The sequence below is a fragment of the Seriola dumerili genome, unplaced genomic scaffold (genome assembly GCF_002260705.1).
Source record: "Seriola dumerili isolate Sdu_G_001 unplaced genomic scaffold, Sdu_1.0 BDQW01000122.1, whole genome shotgun sequence".
In the NCBI taxonomy this organism is placed as follows: domain Eukaryota; kingdom Metazoa; phylum Chordata; class Actinopteri; order Carangiformes; family Carangidae; genus Seriola; species Seriola dumerili.
In genome coordinates, this window is record NW_019174377.1 from 3240039 (window position 1) to 3261316 (window position 21278).

Sequence of the window (21278 nt, forward strand, 5' to 3'; positions counted from 1 at the left end):
ATTATTCAAGGGATTCAAGGACAACTTCATCAAAATGTCCACAAACCACCTTTCAATGTGATGCAATCCAATACAAGAAAAATGAAATCCAAGGTCTGGGACAAATACTAAAAAAAAGTGAACATTAGATGGTTCGCAAAACGTACTGCAGAATTGTACTGTTGCATTACGGTTCTCCGCACTATGCAGGTAAAGTATAGAGAAAATAGAGGTCAAGAGATGCAAACTTCAGCTATGTTGCATTACAGTTTATTAAGAATCATAGTTGGTAGAAAAACTACTACCATCCAGTACATTTTTGCTGTTACGTGTAGAAAAATACACGACCAAACAAGAATGGGTCTTGAAACACAAGGGACGCTGCAAAACACTGCCAGGTTTTCTAGATTTCTGCTTTTCTTCTACACCTGAAGATATACAGAGTGTTTCATCTTTCAAGTTTTCATTCCACAAATCATATAAATATACCTACAGTTATGATGCATTTCAATTATAATTTTAATTTGAGCAAATGAACATCGCATAGCTTTGAGCTCACTTAGCTCGGTTCTAATACAACTTCCTCAATGGTTTAATACTTTACTGGGGAACTCACTCTTTATATTACCACTTAATAATAATACAATAATACAAGCCTAACCAAAGGTTTCACTTTCACAATTATAAAATTCTACAAATGTCATTACATGGAGATAGGCTAAACCCACAAATGATCAGACTTCACTCAAGGACATAAGGAAAGCATCCATGAGTGTAGATACCATCTATAAAATATGCCAAAATCAAACTGTTCCTTCAATTTCAAGTGATGCAAGACTAAGCAAAAACATATTCACCCCTCCAAAGAAGCTTCAGGTCTGATAAACTCATAAGTATTTATGTGCATTACCTCTGGACATAGGGGTCACTCATAGTAAACTAAACTAGCTTCCACTTCCCTCAATGTTTATGTACTAAAGACCTCAGGAGCAGTTTTATTTGTTTTCCAACAATCATGTATGTGAGAGAGCGCGCCTTCCCTGAAATATGAACTTAATGGTGCATCCTGCCCTGATGGGTTTAAGTCAACAGACACAAAGAAAAGGGGAAAAAACAGTTACAGTCTGCTCCTGGAGGAAACAACCGCCTCACAATGTGGGTTGAGACCATGCAAGAACGCTGAGGGGAGGAAGGATTGGTTTCCTGAATGATGTGTGCCCGTGGCGCATTCCTGCCCAGCTTTGTGAATGCATCAACATAAATTGAGGCACAGAATAAAAGCTGTGTCACTGTGCTGAGGTGGCATTGTGTTACTGCCTGTTTCAAATATGCCACAACAAAAGGGTTGACAGGTTGTATCCTTTGATCCGTCGGCGTAATGTCAACGTCCTGTGCCGCAGCCAAAAGATGGACTGAGATGGCGCCATACTGTATACACTGTTTTCTTTTGAACATCTTCTTTCGTGAAAACGTACATTTAAAGTTTGTACATGGATATGTGCACGCTCATACAACTAAATCTGCATGCAATATCTGTGTGTCCATGCTGCATGTGCACAGGCAAGAAGAACCAAAATGATACTCACTGTCAAAATTCATGCTAATATTTGACGATATGCCTGTGCAACACGCACACACAAACCTGCTACATTAAAAAGTCATGAGAAAATTCACTCAAGATTTGGTTCTTCTCATGCATGCACTGCAGTGGCTTAAGACTTCAGGTATCTTCAATTATGCAGCACTGGGTTCTTCTTGTCAGTATCAGAAACTCTATACTCCACTGTATTTCAGGAATAAACCTGCTGTTCATGTCTTCATGCCACACTCAAATCCTCAAACTCTGTTGCTACTGTATCCGAACAGTAGCATGGCTAATCTTCTCAACAAAGATCTTATCATGTAAATTACAACAAGTGCATTTTTCGTTTCACCTTGAATCCTCAAGAGAGAGTTACTTCCACAGCTGCTACACAAATGTTTCAGGGTTTTTTTTGTTGTTTTTTTTCTCTGGCTCAGTGGGGAAAATGTAGCACACTCCATTCTCTTTTCCAAATGTGGGATTGTAGTGACTTCAACAAGCAAGCCTCCAATTGAGGTTTCTGTCCATGAGAAGTGCAATCACTTATTTGGTAGTAGAACCCGATTCCTACTCCACTCCAAACCACAGGAATGCTGTGTTTGCTTAAAAAAGATGCCAAAATGAATGCTGAAAAACAATTTGAAATGCTAAGGAGTTTAGATTGTTTGGACATTTTGCGTCCAACATGTGGACCTCTGAGGAGACCATGGATGATAAATATATATAATGAAGGAGAGATGAGTGGAGGGGTGTGTTCCAGAACTGCTGTGTGTCTCTGTACCACAGCTATAAATTTAATTTACTTTTGGGGAAGAAGTGCCATTTCACTGCCTCATTTACTTGAGCAGTTAGGGACATTGTATCAGCAGTGCAATAACTGTCAGGATTAAAGACCAAGAAGTCCAACTGGTGGTACTGGTGCCTTTTAGGAATGAATATAGTGCCATACTGTATAATAACACCCTAAATCTACTGACATTTTTTATTGCATAATGGTCAGAGTTTGCATTTGCTTCCAGTTGTATAAACCAGTAGAAATGCACAGTGAATCTTCGATGTGACCCTAAAATCTTTTTAACATATAGCATTATTTGATGAATGATTTACACAGCTCTTTTTACCCCTAAGCTTTAAACCTGGATTTGGGAACAGTTAAAGGATACTGACAGTGTTAGAATCAGTGACGTCCAAGGACAATAAAGGATTGAGGTTTGGTTGTACTTCAGCACCAGACCTTATACTGTACGTGAACCTGACTCTTGAGAAAAGAATCAGGGGAGTTTTACCTGAAATGTGAATTGAGTATTTAAGGCTAATTTATTTAAAGACTATACAGCCCTCTAAAGCAAATTTGAGAGATTAGACTGTATAAATAAAATTGACTTGACTTGAAAACAATACAATAGCCAACATTTGACTTTGACATCTGTTGTGACACAGTCTGAAAAATAACAGTAATAAAACTAGTTGACTTTATGAAGTGTTGACTGGTGGCCTTTCATTACCTACAGTAACACCAACTTAAGACATTTCATTACTTCAACTATCTATAATTTCAATTTCATCTGCAGCTTACTGGTGTTGAAAAAGTTCCTAACACTTCACACATAATAGTTCCCAACACCTAATAGGTCAGAGGATAAAACGCCTCCCATGGGCGGATGTAATGCCATTGGTCACCATTTCTAGTGTCCGCCTTATTTCTCACAGAGATCTGCGCTGTCATTGGTCGATGTACCTGATCGTCATCCTGCGTATACGGTGGGCGTCAGCAGTGATTTTTCCGGTTCGCGTCTGATTGGCCGGTGCTGTGTGTTGACGTCACGGCCCTGCCAGCTGATCGGAGTGAGAAGCCGGTTTGAAGAGAGGAGTTGGACCGGAGAGAGAGACCGGGGAGGGAGCCCCGAGAAGCAGCGAGCAGCACTGGGTGGGACCGGCCAACCGGATACTCGGAATGGACCGTTTTTCTTTCTCTTTTTACAGGTTTAAAAGGTTAACAGCGGAGTGCTCGAGATACACAAAGCGACAGGCTTGTCAGGGTGAACTTGCGGGCTCCGCGTCTCGTCGAAACCTCTGGAACTGTCAGAAAAAAAATTGATTGAGAGTTAAGGTGTGGCTGAGGGTCTGTGTGAGGCTTCTGCACTGAAAAATATTACAAAACCGACTGTGTCTCCTCGAGAGTGGCCAGTCAGGGCCGAGACTCTTATATCTGCCAACGGCTTTAAAGAATCTCTTCAGTCATTTTCATTAAGGAAGATATTACATAACAAATGTATTGCCATCTTGACGTGCGCATCTTTTAGCTTAAATCCTTCGCAGTAGCCCAGATTAATTGGAATATTACGCAGTTAAGAAGTAAATCGGGTGTGTTTTTTTTTGTTGCTTGGGAGGTCGTATTGGTTTCATAAGTCTGAAATGTAACGGACGTGGCAACTTTACAGTAGCCAGCCCTGCTGAATGCCACAGGCAAACTGGGCGTGGGGGAAACAGTCCGAACAGAGCCTAATAATCCTCAAACCTCACCAAAGCGCGGCACAAATTGCGCATATTTGATATAGTATGACCGTAGTGACAAGTGCCTCGTTGGAGCCAGTGGATTCACCTGAATCAAAGTAAGTGCGACTGTCAAATACATTTTGCAAACTTTTTTTTTTTTTAGCGGAGGTGACATTTAAAGGCCACAGAACAGGGCGCGCTACGGTGCGATCTTAAAAGGTATTTTGTCATGTATTATCATTTTATGAAGATGTAGCGTGAGTCAAAAGTGAGGAAACGGACTGATCTGGCGCTGCTGGTGGTGTGTCAGTCAGTCGAGGCCTGTGTAAAATCTTTATTTTCTGTATTTGCCTACGATACAGTGCGAGGATATAACTAGAAAAATGATGGGGAGGGTGTGACTTAAAAGCAAGGCGAACGTTTGGGCGTTGAATGAATATAAATCCAGCAGGGAAGGACGGGGAAGCGTAAGAGTTGGGTCTACGTTAGCAGTAGTCTGCTCGACTTGTCCGAGAATATCGAGGAGTCATTCCGTAGTGTTGCGATACGTTTAACTCAATCATAATTGAGTGCACAGGCAGACTGACCCTGTATAGTCTAATTAAGATAAGCTTTAAGTCGAGAGGAAAGCAGATAGAGTGAATTCCTCAAGGCCCCACCCTTTGTAGCGCAACATGGATGTGGAGAGTTGCCCCCTCCTCCTCCTCCTCTCTCTCTTTCTCCCCCCCATCTCTCTCTCTCTTTCTCTATCTCTCTCCGCGTCATTCATTTCCCCTTTCAAGCTTGTCTTGTGCTGTTTTTACCCCCTCAGTATCTCCAGGTGCCCACAGTTGATCTTCTTGTCTTTTAATCAACTTTAGGTCATACCATCAGGATCTACTTCCAGGAGTCTGCAGAGGTGTTAATTGATGGAGGTAAGGGTTGTATTTGAGTCAACCTGTGGAATGCTGCTTAACAGTAAATTTAAGAAATGTATCCATGTGACATATTGTTGTATATTGTAGTTTTTATACCTTGAAACTTTTTACATTTGCCTGTTTTGGTTTCCGTTGCTTGCCTTTTTTTTTTTTTTCCGGCACCCGGGTTATTGCACTGTGCTCATCAGCCTGTTGCAAGTTTAGACAGTCTATGTACTCTGCCCCCCCACCCCCACCCCCCCAATCCAATTTCTATGAATTCTAGCGGCAGGGGTTATGTAATCTTAAAAGCGGTGTTCAGAGCTCTCGAACCTTTGCTTATGCAATCTCAGTCTAAAGCTTTCAACATTAAGGAAGGCTGTGGGTAAACACAGGACAACTTATCAACACTCAGGTTCCAAAGCGCAAATTCTTTGGTCGAAAACTGCATTGAGTCTGGTTATAATTCAGTGAGGACTGGCTGCCGAGCTGTATCTCCCCATCTTCGCATTCTGTTCAGCAACCAATGGCTTTTTTTCCACCTGCATCCCATCTATGTCAGCCAAACGCCAGCTCAGACCTTGTCGTCTCTGATCTTTGCACGACATAAAAGCTTCTGATGGATAGTTTGACCTTGTGTAAATCATGGCCACTTCTGTTGGCCAATGCCTTTTTTTTTCCCCAGATTGTAGTTCTGAAGGATTCATTACAGGTTTCCTTTGCTGCTTATTTTCTAAGGGCCTGACAAGCTTACTTGGTCAAATTGAAAAAGTAGCAATGTCCTTTTTTTTCTCCCCTCTTCGTTCCTCCTCGTCCTGACGGGATGTCTCAAAGACAATGTACTTTTCAGGCTGGAGATGCTCTGGAAAATGCTTGTTAGTTGCACGGGGTTCAGTTCTGCTTCCCCCACTGCCTACCCTTTCCTCAAGAGTGCTGGGCCTGCTGTAATTATCCTCTCTTTGGCTATGAATAGTGAATTATACATGATGCTGCAGGCCAGTCAGAGTCTGGGCCACTGGACACATCTGGATTATGAGGATGCCACCATTTGAATGTCCAGGCCCTGGGCTGTTTTTTTTCTTTTTTTCTTTTTTTTTTTTTTTTTTAAATAAGAATTAACCTCAGTGGTTATAACATCAGAGTCCCAGTACACGCCCCACCCACATTCCATGCAGGAAGTGCTGTGTTAGAACTAGTTTCGCCTATAGAGGAGTGTGATAATGTATTTACAAGGCCTCATTGACTTTGGTTACAATGGAACATTATAAGCGTTTAAAGACTGGTATGAAAAAAAGGATGTGAAACTGTTGTTATTGTTAACAGCGTCATAGTGAACTTATAAGGATTGTAACTGCATGAAATGGGCTCCAGATTAGTCCACAGCAATGTCATGTTTTTTGTAAAAAGGAACTGAATCTGCAGCCTCAGTAGCTGCAATCATTGTTGATTCGTGACAAATTTAATGACTTTATAAATCCTCAGTTGAATTGCTGGTCAGATAAAATCCTTATTCACTGCTGTTACATACTGTACAGAATAGTGTACCACTCTGTACGATTAAGAAGTTACCCCTATATGAGCTCTTTTCCACCCTCTTTCTCCTCCTTCTCCCTTTTGCTATCTTGTTTGAGTGTTTGCTTTTGTCTGGGCTCTGATTGTTTAGCCACATTTGATTGAACTACGTATGTGTGTGTTAGTGGTTAGCCGGCACTGTCGTTATCTCTGCGTGGCTAGATGTGATTAATACAGCAGTCCAGCAGTGACGTCCATTGCGCCACTCCCCAGACACAGACACACACAGAAAGGGCATGTAAGAGGGAAGAAAGATTGGAATCTGGTGTTTGTGGCAGTAATTTAATGTCCTTGTGCCTTATTATCTAGAGTCAAATGTCAAGTCATCCTGAAAGTTGTTATTTTTAGTGCATATGAATGCATTTATCTTTGCGTGTGTGTGTTTGAGTATTTGCTATATTTTATGCAGTATGTGTATATTTGTGGGTCTGCAAATTGGGAAGGGTTTAGCCTGACAAACAGGCCTTTTACTTGACTTTCCAAAATACCCACAGAAGGATCTGGAACCGTTTTACCCCGTCAGTGTTGCTGACATTGATCAGAACCATAGAATTTAAAAATGTGTCATTTGATGAGTCACTCCTCCGCTGCCAACTTAAGGTTATGAATGACCTGCCCATCAAGTGACTTGGTGTAATTGAGCAGGGCTGAACATTGACTGTTATTGATGGCCAATCAGAGAGGGGAGGATCTGCGGAGGAAATGCGGTAGCTGCAGTGAGGTTGCACATTTTTACGGACACACCCAAAAAGCCTCATAGGGATAACTTTGACTAGCTTAGGCTAACATTTTTCATGCTTTAGTATGCATAAAGCATGGTTTGTTGAATATTTAAATGTCGCTCATAATTAGTATAGAATTTGTAATTAATTTCAATTCATTTTTTTTATAGCACCAAATCACAACATGCATTATCTGAAGGCACTTTACAGGGTAAGTCCAAGACCTTACAATATCATAGAGAGAACATGGCGACAGTGGAGAAGAAAAACTCCTTTTTACCAGGAAAAAACCTCCAACAGAACCAGTTGGGCTGAAAAGGTGTGTGTCTGCATCTGGTTAAGAAAACCAGAGCTCCTTGGCAGGTGTTGTCATGCTGTGCATCGGTGCGTTCATGGTATCATCTCATGGAGAAACAGACATCCTTCTCTGTCTGTGCTTGCATGTGCACACATGCACGGGACAAGGATGAGAGGGTGTGTGTCGTATGGCAAAGTCTGCAGATATAGTAGTTGGTGAAGCAGCGCTAACAGTATTCCAAATGCGTCCCACACTATATTGTAAGTGCTCCATATGGAGAGAGACTGTCACCACTCCTCAAGCGGGGCTGTGTGGTTTACCAGACCAGTCCCGTACTCATATGGACAACACATGCTGAACTATGTGTGCCTGTCCACTGGAAAAGTTCTCTGTAGCAGCAACAATGCAACACTAAAATCAGATGAATTGTTTCATCTGGTAAATACAGGCATAATGAGTTAACCTGCACTAGTTTGGTAGAGTAATCCTGGTATGATTTGGAAGTTTCTAGTAAGGTTGCACATGCAGTTGCCAGGTTTAGTTTTTCAGTTTTCTGTAGGTGACCTAGTTAAAGAACAGTGCCTATTGTGGCTTGTACAATTTGCACGCACACGCACACGCACGCGCACACACACACACACACACACACACACACACACACACACACACACACACACACACACACACACACACATAGATAGAGACAGAGCTAGTAGCCTGAGGATAAAGATATACAGAGAAAGAAACCAAAGCAGCCTGTATGCAAAGGAAGAGAGCTAAATGAAATGTCATTGTTGGGTCTTCAGTTCTGAGTTTTGATTGGTGAGGCTTAATAAGGTCTAACCTCATGCAGGTACAGGCTGAGCTAAACTGAAGCTGTGTTGAGATCATTTTAGGCTGAAGCAATGCTGTAGCACACTTAGCTGTTGGCTGGTCTCTGCAGGGCCAGCGGTGAGGAGCGGTGGGCCTCTCGGCAGACCGGCTGGAATGTGGACCATATGTAGCAGGCATCCCAGGAATGTAACTCGGCCTTGCTGAACTGACCAACCTAAAGACACAGAGAGAGCAGAGCAGGAGGAGGAGAAGGAGAGAAAGGGATAAAGTGAAGGTAGTGCATGATGATACTGAAGGACAAAAGAGATCACAGAAGGTGAAAGGGAGATGGAGGAAAATGAAAGCTCGGAAGGCATAAGAAGCGGGCTTAACAAAGTGCATGAGAAATGAGTGTGGGGAAGATGCGAGGGTGGAGAAGAGGACAGACTAAAAGGAGACCAAAACCAAGACAGGTAGATGTTCCAAAAACTGTGGTACAAATTATTTATTAGGATGAAGTTTACTTGAACAAGGGGTCTTCTTCAGTATACTGCAGACAGACTCAGATTCATGGTGAGTATAAGATGGTTCCTTTAGTGTGAACTACACTGCTGTTATCAGTATACTGACTAACTACACATGCCTATCCTGAAGAATTGGTCTCAGCTAGACCAGAAATGAATAGTCAACTGACAGGACATTAATCTTCAAATATTCTGGTAATCAATGTAATAAGTTATTGAATTGAGCAAAATAGTCAAGTATTTGCTGGTTTCAGCCTCTCAAATGACACCTTTCTACTTTTTTTCCTGTTTTTATATAATTTGAAATTGAATATTTTTGAGTCTTGGATTGTTAGTTGAACAAAACAAGACACAAAACAAGATAGAGATGTCTTCTGCTTTTTTTGGGTATTTCATAGACAAACGGATTTGCCAATTAATAAAAAAAAAAAAAAAAAAAAAAAAAAAAAAGAAAAGAAAAGTGACAGATTAACACACACCTCATTAATCTAGGTGTGATGTCTCGTCTGCTGTAATTAAAGAAAGAAATGTGTGAGGTACTTCTAGCCACTGTTATTCTTTTTGATTTGTAGAACCAAAAAGAATTTATCAGGGAACTGATAATTAGGCCTTAAAATGTCAGGATGGAAGTAACTTAAAATAAAGACCATTTAGACTCGAGCTGGTTAGTTTTTGCCTGAGTAAATGCGCCAATAATTACAGTCCATTCGGTAAATACCTGCTGCGTGTAATAGAGGGCATTTAATTGGCTGCGTGTTCTATGGATGAAATGCGGATCTGTATTATTATTATGTGTCCTGAGGTTTGGTCCATGAGGTAAATAGTGTAGAGGTGGTGTCATTCTTTGTGGGGTGTCAGACCACAATGTTCTTCCAGCTCACTAACTCAGGGTGAATGTCTCTTTCTCGCTCTCGTCTCTGTTAGCTTAGCACTCTGTGCTCTCAGGCCATCTGGGTACAGCTGGGGCCAGATCAGCAGGAAACACACTCACACACAGATACACACACTTATACAAACATTCTCTCTTTTTTTTTCTTTTTTTTTTTTTAAGTCCAGCATACCCCAGTCATGCCCCTTACAGACACATACACACAGTGTCCAGTAGAGTGTGATGAGTCTATGGTTGAATGGTCAGTTTTTTATTGAACAAACAAACCATCATCAGCTTTCATTTCACCTTCTGTCGGTGTGACAGACACGCAGTTCTTAATCCTTTTTGATCGAATGTGAAATTTAGCTCATAAAATCAGGAACCAAATGTGAAAGGCATTGGTCAGCGTAGTATGGTTGGCTGAGAAAAATATAATGTCCAGTAGAGAGCCATTAGTCAATTACAAAAGACAGATTCAGCTCCACCCGGTCCTTAAACCCAACCCATGCTCCTCTCCAGCTTTTCCCCCTGTTGAGTTTCCCTGAATTTTGAGTGGATCTTGAGTGGGTAGTTGAGTTGCTGTTGAGTTTAAACGCTAATGAAACAATGACCAACTCATTTTTCTGCAATAAAACATCTAAACAACACTTAACAGTACATGATCAACTGTTAGACACAAAGAAGACAAAGAAGAAAGGAAAGTTTGCTCCTCCACAGCCCCGTCAATATTTATACATTTACTTTGTGGCTGTGTTCTGTTCCCTTTAAGGTTTAACCTGCAATAACTTGTTTTTGCCCATTTGGGGAAATATTGCCATCAATCAGTTAATATGGCAAACTTGTTAGCAAACAATTGCCTCTTTATACGTCCAATATGGAGTAACATTACCATTCATTTGGAGTAGTCTCTGTGGCCACCTGATGAATCGAAGTCCAATATTCACTCTTATTTTAGCTCTGTTTTTGGTCTCCACCAACTCCTGAAGGAAATATCCGGCCCTCTAGCTGATAAATGCTCCACTATGTTCACCAGTTAGTCGCTAACAGTGACTGCCTGCTGCTTGGCACTGGGCAAGTAATGTACAGTGGGTGGATAGAGCTTTTTTTTTGTTTGCTGTTGACTACTCTGGCAAGTAGCTTTTGCGTTTTTAAAAAGTAAAAAGAAGAAAATGACACTGATCATTGGAAAAATCTGGGTGGGGTGAACGAGTGACACCGAGGAGATTTTCCTGATTCGCACCACGCATGGGCAGCTGCCACTTCTTATTCATTTGCCCTTCAGGCATTTCCTGTCTTTCAGCAGGCTAACTAAACTGCTAGTTAGAGGGGGAGGGTGACAAAGGATATATATACAGAATGAGGGAGAGAGAGAGAGGGAGGATGAATTCATGGGGACTACAGCGGCATTTAGCCAGAGCAAGGGATGGACACAAACAGATACATAGAGGGAAACAATGTACTCTTTGACACACTTCTTCCCAGTGGTAGGAAGAGAGATGACAGCCAGACGAAGCACACAAATCTTTTCTTTATGTTGGGCCCCTTTACCCAGCGTTCACACCCTTACTTCCACCCCTCCGTGTCTGTCTCTCAGAGTCTCAGAAACCTTTTCTCTCCTTCCTGTTCAGTTATATTTTCCAAAGGATGATTTGATTCTTCTCGTGTCTGTGTATGTGTGCGTGCATGTAAAAAAAACTTTGACACTTGGTGTCCTTCGCAGGAAGCTTGCATCAGACGCACACACACACACGCAGATTCAGAGTCATGCTGCGTCATTGTCTCATCTGTGCCTGGTGGCAACACCGGGACCAGGTTGTCTGCTTCTTACTTTATGACATCACTGAGGCAGATACCATCTCAACTCTCTCTTATTTTACACACACACACGCGCACACACACACACACACACACACACACACACACACACACACACACATAGCCTCCACACTGTTCCCATGCATTCCTGGCCCCAGATGCTCAGTATAAAATCCTGCTGGTCACTCTACAAGACTTTACTGGAAGAACCATTTCCTCTTCCTTTTTCCCACCTGCTGACTTCCTGCCAGTTCACATCACCTCTTCCTTAAGCAAATAACACCGTGCACTTCAAGGAAATCAGTGCATTAACAAGCTGTGCTCTCTGGGATCAAAGGCTGCTGCAAAATTTCAAGTGTGTGGATAATGACTATGGCATAATTGCTGTCAGGTTGTTGTAGGTTGACGTGTATTTTTGTGGCTGACTCACTTGTTTATGCCTTGTTTCATGGGCCCCACCCTAACTGCCTGTCTTTCTCTGCATCCCTCTCCTTCACCCCCAACCCTCAGCCCCCAAATTAGAAGAAACCTTCTTACTACTGCACTTTGGGACATTACTAGATGTTTCCTAATAGGAAAACAGCTGTACCTGACAAAACCTCTTATGGAGGAACGCATTAGGCTTTTACAGGGCCTCAGTCCACGTTTAGAGAACGCCTGATGCATGTTCCGGGTTTCATTTTGAATCATTAATTCATATCCAGATAAACAGCAGCTGTGGGCACAAAAAGAGATTATACAATATACTGTAGATGCACAGGGCTCATGCATGTACGCACACACATGCACACTCACTCATTTTCTGTCAGCAGTGTCAAGTGGCATTTCATAATTCACATGGTGTGCATGTGTGTTGTGAGAGAATGAGCTGGTTGCGCTCCTATAAAACAGGGTGTGGACCACCCCCCACCCCCCTCTCTCCACATGCATGCATACATTTGCTCGCTCACATGCCTCATGCATACACATCATCCCTCGCACACACACACACTCACCCCCCCACCCCCCCACGTTGGTCATTTTGAGAAGCCCGCAGTATGAATGATGAACATATTCTGACAGAGTGCTAGTCTTAGCATGCCTCTCCACCAGCATTACACTTCAACAATGTTTGCTTGGGTGTGTTTTTGCATCTATATCTCTCTTGAAATTCATTGCCATTTGTACTCACTAATCCCATTCAAGGCTGTAAGAGGAAAGCACTGTCAAATATATTGATCCACTCTTGACTTGAAAGCAATTTGCCATGGCCTTGGGAAAAGGATTATGGGGGTTGTGGGGTGCACAGATGATCAAGTGCAGACCATTCAAAGTTGGGGCAATGGCACCCTATGCCAGGATCTTGATTTAACTGAGAACTGCATGGTCTCCAGTCACACCGATGGTCATCTGTTTGTTCAGCACAGTCTCACAAAATCCTAAAAGAATGCTGGAGTAAAGGAGGCATTTTTATACCAAGGGCTTGAGGTGGCTTGAATGAATAATGACCATTTTTCATTGGACTGCATGTTTTGCATTACTTTTGTAGTCTACATTGACATTGTTAATGTTTGCCAGGCAATACTTTTTAACTTTCTCTTACCAAGAAACAAGCTGAATGTTTTAGGACATTCACTTTTAAAATCCTCGCTCCCATGAACGTTCTGCTTGGGAGAACCTAATGCCAGAGCACTGGATTCCTACAAATGCAACAAATTCATTTTGTGTATTAACATTTATTTTGTTATGAAGGGGACAAACTGGACTTGGATATGTGCGATTGTTACGCTGGTATTGAGCCAATTACTCTGGAGTGTGCCGTAAGGTTGTTGCAACAAAGCTAATGTTAGCTGTTCTGCCAAGCTCACAGCTTTCAAGGGAAAATAATTTAGATTACTGCAATGCCATAAAAGACGAGGGCCGGATGATGCTGCTTGTGAAATGGATATTGTTGATGCCTTTGGAGGAAAGATAAGAGACTTGCCAGAATCTGTTGCAAAGCCGCTCTCATCCTCATAACACAGCAAGCACACATGTAAGATTATCCTGGCTAACTATGGTATACTTCACTATAGTATTAGCCCTACAGTTACGTACAGCATGCAGTCTGGCTTACATCTTTGTGTGGTAGTTTTTGGCATCCCCCACGTTAGCTTTTTGCCATCAAATTGTTGCAGGAGAAACGTTGAGCTTCTGTTACCACTTTTTCACACTCAAACTGTACAAATGTCACAATACAGAGTGCATACATTCTTTTGCAATCAATTTTGGATTAGAAATGGCATTCTTCAAATGATTCACGGGGCTTCCCATTCTTTTGTCTTGGCCAAGTCATTCCCTGCATGCCCTCTGGGATATGTTGATATTGGCAAACATTCATAGATTTAATCTATTCTCCGTCCAGTATGTGTTTTTTTAGTCATATTTCAGCAATTAGATATCAGTGAAATTCACCGAGAAAGACCATTACAGCTCAAACCGAACCCCCAAAACAAGTTTGGTTGTACTGGAAACAAGTAAGGGTGTTTCCTGCGCCCCTGAGGGAGCGCTCATTGTGTGAAGTCAAATCACGTTCGTATGGAGGGTTTGTTGACACTTGGCTGTTTTGCAAAGTGTCAGTAGGTCAGGATGTATTTTTAAAGGTGTCACGGTGACTTTGCGTTTTAGAGCACTGTGGTTAAAGTGTTACTTTTTAAGATTTTACATTTAACCTCATCCCAACCACAAGTTCACTACCAGCTCATCCCCATCATTGCTAAGCACACCTTTTGTCCTTGCCTTTGGGGCTTAACAGATATTTACGTCTGTCCCCTGAGCTGCCTCAGGGAAAGCAGAAAACACTTGCAAACATATATGGGATGTTTCTCGGTGTGCATGTTAACCTAAGAGTAATGCGGACAATAGGCCTTGTTCTCCATGACTTAAGTTATCACTTGCACACTGCCCACAGCTCTTGAATCACTCATACACACATGCACTGTGTGCTTCTTGTGTGTTTGCGTGTTTGTGCGTACAAACTCCGAGGAGCCATTTTCAGCCTGTTGCTTAGGCTGGCTGTAATTGTCCTGGGAATCGTCAGCTCTGTGTAATAAATCACTCCTCTGGTACACTGTGTTCTCAACTCTGGGATGGCCGCTGTGTGCGTGTAGTGTGCATGCTTAACATATCGTGAGCTGAGAAAGAACATAGCTAAGGAATAATAGGGGTTGAAAATTACATTTACGAGGAAAAAAAAAAAACTGCAGCTCTCTGTCTCAACAGGCTTTTGTAGTTCGCCAGAGGCAAACCTCATTTTTTTATGCTATGTGAAAACCCAACCAATGCATGTAGTTGGTGTACGATGAGGATGCAAATTAATTTCATATAGTCCTGTTTGTTTGCACCTTTTGTTGCTCATTCTTGTGCTTCTTTCAATTTCCCCTTTCAGCCTTGCATGTCCAGACAGTAAAGAAAACAAGACTTAGCGTTTAATTTTCTCATTCAGGTTTTAATGCTGAAGGATTTGATGTTTGATTTGATGTTGCAGATGAAGCTACAGCAGCCGCAGCATCCAGTGACTGCAGATTATGTCAGGCTAAAATAATTGTAATAAAATTGACACAGATAATGAAAAAGGTGTCATAACTTATTTTTCTTTGCTCACTGCAGCGTAAGGTCTGTGCATGTGTGCTTCATCGTTGAAACTAGCGGACAACACTCATTAAAATGTTACATTTCTAGCTAATGCTACAACTTCACTCAGATGCTTCAGCGTACAGCTGATACTTCTGCTAGCCAGGGTTGGCGGGCAATTTGATTCAAAATATATTGCACATTGTATCAGGCAGAACTTAGAAATTGTTAGATTCTGGTGTTTTGCCAGAGTGACGTTTGTCGTTTCATCCTGTGTCATATTTAGAGTTATTACTTGCTTCCTTATAGCAGTGCTGATCTCTAACCTTGTTAGTGTTCGCTGATCTTTCCGCTATCCCTTCCTCTCTGCTCTTATACCTTTTATCTCTTTACCTGTCTTTCCATCCTTGTGTAAAACTGTAATCGTCTTGCCAGTTTAAATACAATCTGGCAGACACCAGAAGAAACCAATCTTCTCGCTGTTAACAAAAGGCCAGTGGCGCTATCAGGTGCCTCCTTACAAATTTGTTCAATGAAAACAAAAGTGAAGCCTTTGCCCTGGATCTCATCTCCAATATTACACACCCACAATGGATCCCTCTGGATTCAGTATAAGATCAAGGCCCACAACCCATTCAGGATTCTCTCTCGGTCTAGTCTCGGTCACATTGAGAGAGAGAGAGAGAGAGAGTGAGAGAGTGAGAGTGTGTGTGTGTGTGTATGTGTGTGTGTGTGTGTGTGTGTGTCTCTGCAGTCCAGAGCTTTCCACTGTTGCTCAGAGCAGCGTGGGGTTCGTTGAGTTTCTAGGGGTTGTTGGGTTCGTGGTGCTGCTGAGAGCTAGTTTGCCCAAAGTCCTGTCCTTGAACTGTGAAAGAAAATGCTGCTAGGGAAAGGCTTTTCAGACTGACTGACTGCAATAGTTGAAGTCAGTCCAGCTGAATGGAATCCAGGCAAGACAAATCCTGGGCTACTCGTAAGTATTACACAGGGTCCGCCTGAAAGGGGATGTTAAAGTGGTACATCACATAAAGGGTTTTCTTGTCACTTTTAATCTCTAACACTTGATTAGGCCATGGTTAAACTTTCAAAACGACTTCATAGCAAAGAAGTTGATGGACCAAATTGGCCCCGTGTCATTACTCTTAAGGGCTTCATGCTTCTACCAACATTTCTTAAACTGACAGTCATTGGGGTGGAAATTTGTGGGGGTTTTCTCAAGGTGAAATAACAAAATACTTGACATGTTAGTGAAGCAGTCACACACCCAAGGGAGTGGAAGTATCTAAACTAGAAGGAAAAATTCCTTCATTCAGCCCTGTATGGCTGCTGTAAACTGAACTGCCCCACGGGACAAGAGCTGTTTTCTATCAGGAGATCCAGGCTGTAACCAGAGGCCAAGCTATCTAGCTAGCAAAGACTTCTGTATTCAATTAGAGCTAAAGCAGAGAGAATGCTAAAACAGTAGGCTGGCATGTCTGATGCAGGCTAGCTCCATGCCGGTGTGCACACGCAGCTTGTTTGTTTATGCGTGCGTGTGCATTTAAAGACTCTGTAAACCGCAGTATTCACAAACAAGGACAAAAGAATGTTATAGAGTTTTTCCTCTCTTGTATCTTTCTCTCTACCTCCTCACCTCTTTCCCACAACAAGTTCCCCTTAACGCTAGCACAGAGAGAAGGAGTGTGTGTGTGTGTATGTGTGAGTGCCAAGCAGCAACTACCATAGCCAAAAGCTGAAGGCAATGTGGAAGCGCCTTTAGATAAGGCACAAGTAATGGTTGCTAACTGTTTGCCAAAAGTGCAAAAGAGAAATATTCACACAACACTTTTTTTAACTCGCTAATTTGTGCCTTGGTGGTGGTTTAGAAAATTAGTTTCATAAAGGAGATATATGTTTAGAGGTGCCTTTGCTTGATTGACAGGTGTCTCATCCTATTAGCTTCAGTTACAGATGGCAGTGGGCAGCAGATTGAAATCAAAGCTTCAAAATGTGCCTCTCGGGATAAACTATGCTCGACTTCACTGACCGTATTTCTGTGGTATGTCTAAGTGGACGTTGGCCGTAAGGTGCTCACTACTGGCTGACCTACAGCAGTTCTTCACTGGCAAGCTTTATGTCCTCATGTACCAACTAAAGCTGCCAGCTGAAGAACTGTTGTGGTCGGCTCTTTCCTGCACTGAAGACACGTCCATCCCGAGGAATGTGACACGCGGATAACGACAGAATCAAATCCAGCTTCTGACCGTCGTAGAAAAATAATGAGCACGGTCCCCTCACTGCGTGAAAACCCTGTCACTTAATGCAGCATGTTCATGTGTTCCGATTCATACCATGACACCTGCTGTGTCATGTAACAAAAGTATTGCATCATGGGACTTATCTCCGTCAGTTTTTTTTTTTTTTTTTTTTGCTGTTATTTACTGCTGTAATTTTTTAAAATTTTGTATGAATTTTTTAATAACATTAAATATGATGAGTGATGTAACATAACATAAAAATGCTGCAGTGGGACAAAACACTTGACAGCTTTTTCTTATTGTTATAGATTCATATTTTTATTATTCAAGAGAGAAACAGACAAGGAAAAGCAACTCGCCTCTTGTCATTTAGGCTTAGCATTTATGATAGCTGTGCAGTTTACTGTTTGTTTTTAATGGTGTGTCATATAATGTTTTACAGTGTTGGCACAATTGTAAGTTTCACCTGGCTTGCATCATCCCAAAAACACATTTTAGTCAAGCATCAGCAGTCATATTCAAGTCTTTTTTTTTTTTTTCTTACTTGTTAAAATTTTAAAGGAAAACAAACATCTGAAATGGATTTCTTAGCAATTCAGAATTTTCCAGTGAAATTTCACTTGAAGATAATCTCTTCAGAGTTGACATACAAACATCTGAAGGAGTTTAGAAACTGTCCACTAATGCTGGGAGCCCAGTTGATCAGTAATCACAGCTGAAGCTAATAAAGCTGAAGGCTGAGATTCATCAAAGCCCTGACAAAGTGGCTCTACTTTTGTCGTTATCATTGTTGATACTTTTTTTTAGGAAAAATTCTCATATGCTAGTGGTGATAGTGGAAAGTCACTTTTATGAGATCTGTATTTGTGTGCTTAATGAATAGTGGGAACCCCCCCCCCCCCCCCCCCAAACTAATAACACTTAAATAAATGGATTGACAGCTGAGGTCTGCTGTCATCTACATGCCTCTGCTTTTAGCTTTTACTCTATGTCATGAAAGACATATGACTTTTTCTCCTCTGTAATGTCACGCAGAAGAGCACACGTAGAAACACACAGACAGACATCTTGTCTGTGACCCTCAGCACTCACAAATCAAACTTCAAGAGAGAGGGCAATGCCCCGAGCAGGATATGAGTGCGAACGTGTCCCTTTAAAAGCTGCCAGCCAGAGTCGAACAGAGGGAAGGAATGTTCTGGGGCCTTAACAAAACCAGATGCCCCGGCTTACTCTCCCTTTGCACACATGCTCTTGGCTGCCTTCTTTCACTCCTCGAGCTCTTACTTAACACCACAGATGGAACCAAGAACTGGGCAGACTCCCTCCTCAGCCTGTCTGAAGTACATCATCTTCTTTATCAACTACCTTAAATGTGGTCTGGCTCCTAGTTCCCTGTCCGTGCCCCAATCTCCTTATCTTCTTGTCTGCTCCACTTTACCTCCATGTCCTTCTGCCTGGCAGACCTTTTCCTCATCCCCTTCCACCCTACAATCCTCCATCACGCCAGTGACAGACAGACACACACACACACACAAACGGGAAACACCAACATGGGATTATTCCACTCTCTCTCCTGTACATCCTCTTCAAGTAGCACTGCCAGTACCCCGCATTAATGCACCATAACAGTGCATATAAGGGTCACGCCTTGACCTTGTGTGCTCTGTAGATTTGTTTCAGGTCAGTGACTCGCCTGCCTGATCCACTCCCAGGGAATCGGCCTGTGAGTGCATTAAGAGATTGTTGAAGGAGGGATGCATGAGACTGAGATGCATGAGAGGAGAAGCACCTGCAGTAAGACGACTCCACCTGACCCAACAGGATGTGACCATTGAGTTTTCTGCTACTATGTATTTCGATGCCTGAGTATGTGCATCTAACCCTCATTTCCTCCCTTTTTCCCCACCCAGATGTGCCAGACCAGTGCCACTAAACTCGGGTGGCCTGTACCTGTGCCTCTGCCAGCTGCTGCGCCAGCTGTGCAAGGTGAGAAAGCAGAACAGCATCACAGAAAGAGACGAACAGGCAGCTGCTGCAAACAGAGAGGAACATCATCAAAGGAGTGCTGAGCCAGCCTACACAGCCCCAATCATAATATATTTATTATTTACAGCAAAGACCTTATTATTAAGTGTCAAGCATTTGAAATTGGAATTGAGGCGGTATAATTTTGTACTGTGCTACACTGAGAAGAAGAAATGTGTTATTAGTAAAAAAAAAAAAAAAAATTGTGTGTTTTGTGCATTTTAAGCTTTTGTAACATCTCAGTAAAACTACTGAATTGAGATCTCTTAATGTTGATTAACAACATGAAGGTCCTGGATGTCTCTTTTTACAACATTATCACAAAGATTAAATCAACATTAAATTACATCACTGTATAAGTACTTTGTTTTTGACATTTGTCAGTCTCCTTGTGTTTGACTGGAGCTTCAGTCTTACATGTTAGGTGCTCCAGGCTCTGGGCTTATGGACTTACCTAACACACTTCCTGTTGGAGACATACATTATACTGCCAGGGGGAACATAAACAATAATCTTCTTAAGGTGTGAGCTGCTCTGTGAGCAGTAATAGCAAGCCCTTACTCAAGCAATTTACCGTATCTGAACATGAGATTGTGACCAGTGCTGCACCACAATATGGTATTGTAGCGCAGTTATTTCCTCAGGTACCTGCCACTTAAACATGGACTAAAACGATCACAATGTTTATGTTGATTTTGGTTAAAATTCCAAATCACTGTAAAAGCACAAAGCAGGCTGTGCACATGGACTTAAATATAGAAAAGCACAGGTGAAGTGAGGCCAATAATATTAACAATGACTCGTTTAGGTGTCACAGTAATCTGTGCTTTTCATGCTATGACATTAAAATGTCTGCAGTACAAAAAGATCTATCGTACTTAAGTTAAAGTTTGCTGTTATGTAACCAATACTTTTTTTTTTTTTTTACTAATAGCAGATTTTGCACTATTGCAATGTTTTAATCAACATCAGACAGGCAGCTGCTGAGGGTTAGTTAGTGCACAAACAGCTCAGCAGGCTATAATCTGTTTCAGCTATTGAGGGGCTGCTTGAACTCAGTGAGAGATAAGACATCCAGAAAGAGGCAGAGGAAAAGCAGATCCTATGATTTTTTTCACATCTGTGAAGACAAAAATACACCAATTTAAATAAGTAGTCAACTGAAGGGCCAGGGTTTAAAGCTTTAAGTCTCCTCTCGACTTCAATTTTGTTCAATTTTGAAGCTTCTTTTTTTTCCCCACCCTGGGGAATAGTTTTTTGGGGGTTTTTTGTTTGTTTCAATTTCTTCTTAATGTCTCACTTTAAATTTTTGATCTGAAATGCTATCAAAAGTCAGAGATTTACTTAGACAGAAAGGACTCACTGGGACAGTTCTTTCTCCAAGGACAGGGTTGCCAATGCCCTTTGGAATATGTAATACCATCTTTGCACAGCGTATATTCATCAGACATCAGGCCACTGACTCTGACCCCTGGCTGTTAGTAGATTAACTTCATCTGTTCAAGTTCATCTCACCCTCGCAGAGAAGGTCAGAGAAACTTCCTGCAGTCTATTCGAGTAGATAAATGTAACTCTGTTCTCTATCTGCTGTGGAGATGCTCTCTGAGGACGTCTATATGAGATCTGATCTAATGTTCCTTATCACTTATTCGTCTCATAGCGGTGCTTTCAGGGTAATGGCTAATGGAGTGATAGGTGATGTGTTTTAGGAATACTTTGAAATAGAAAGGCAGAGAACAAAGAGCTAATGGACAATATGCATGTGTGTGTGTGTGTGTGTGTGTGGTGTGTGAGTGAGTGTGTGGAGAGAGAGAGAGAGAGAGAGAGCAGGAATGAAGAAATTGCAAATGAGCAGAG

The 21278-nt window shown here is 41.9% G+C and overlaps 1 long non-coding RNA gene across 1 annotated transcript; it reads left to right on the forward strand.

The window, feature by feature from the left end:
• The first annotated feature begins 3982 nt into the window (after positions 1-3982).
• Positions 3983-19757, forward strand: LOC111224089. The gene is made up of 3 exons (XR_002665206.1): positions 3983-4173; positions 4918-4971; positions 19307-19757. It is a non-coding gene; the product is annotated as an uncharacterized LOC111224089 (long non-coding RNA).
• Positions 19758-21278: the final 1521 nt, after the last annotated feature.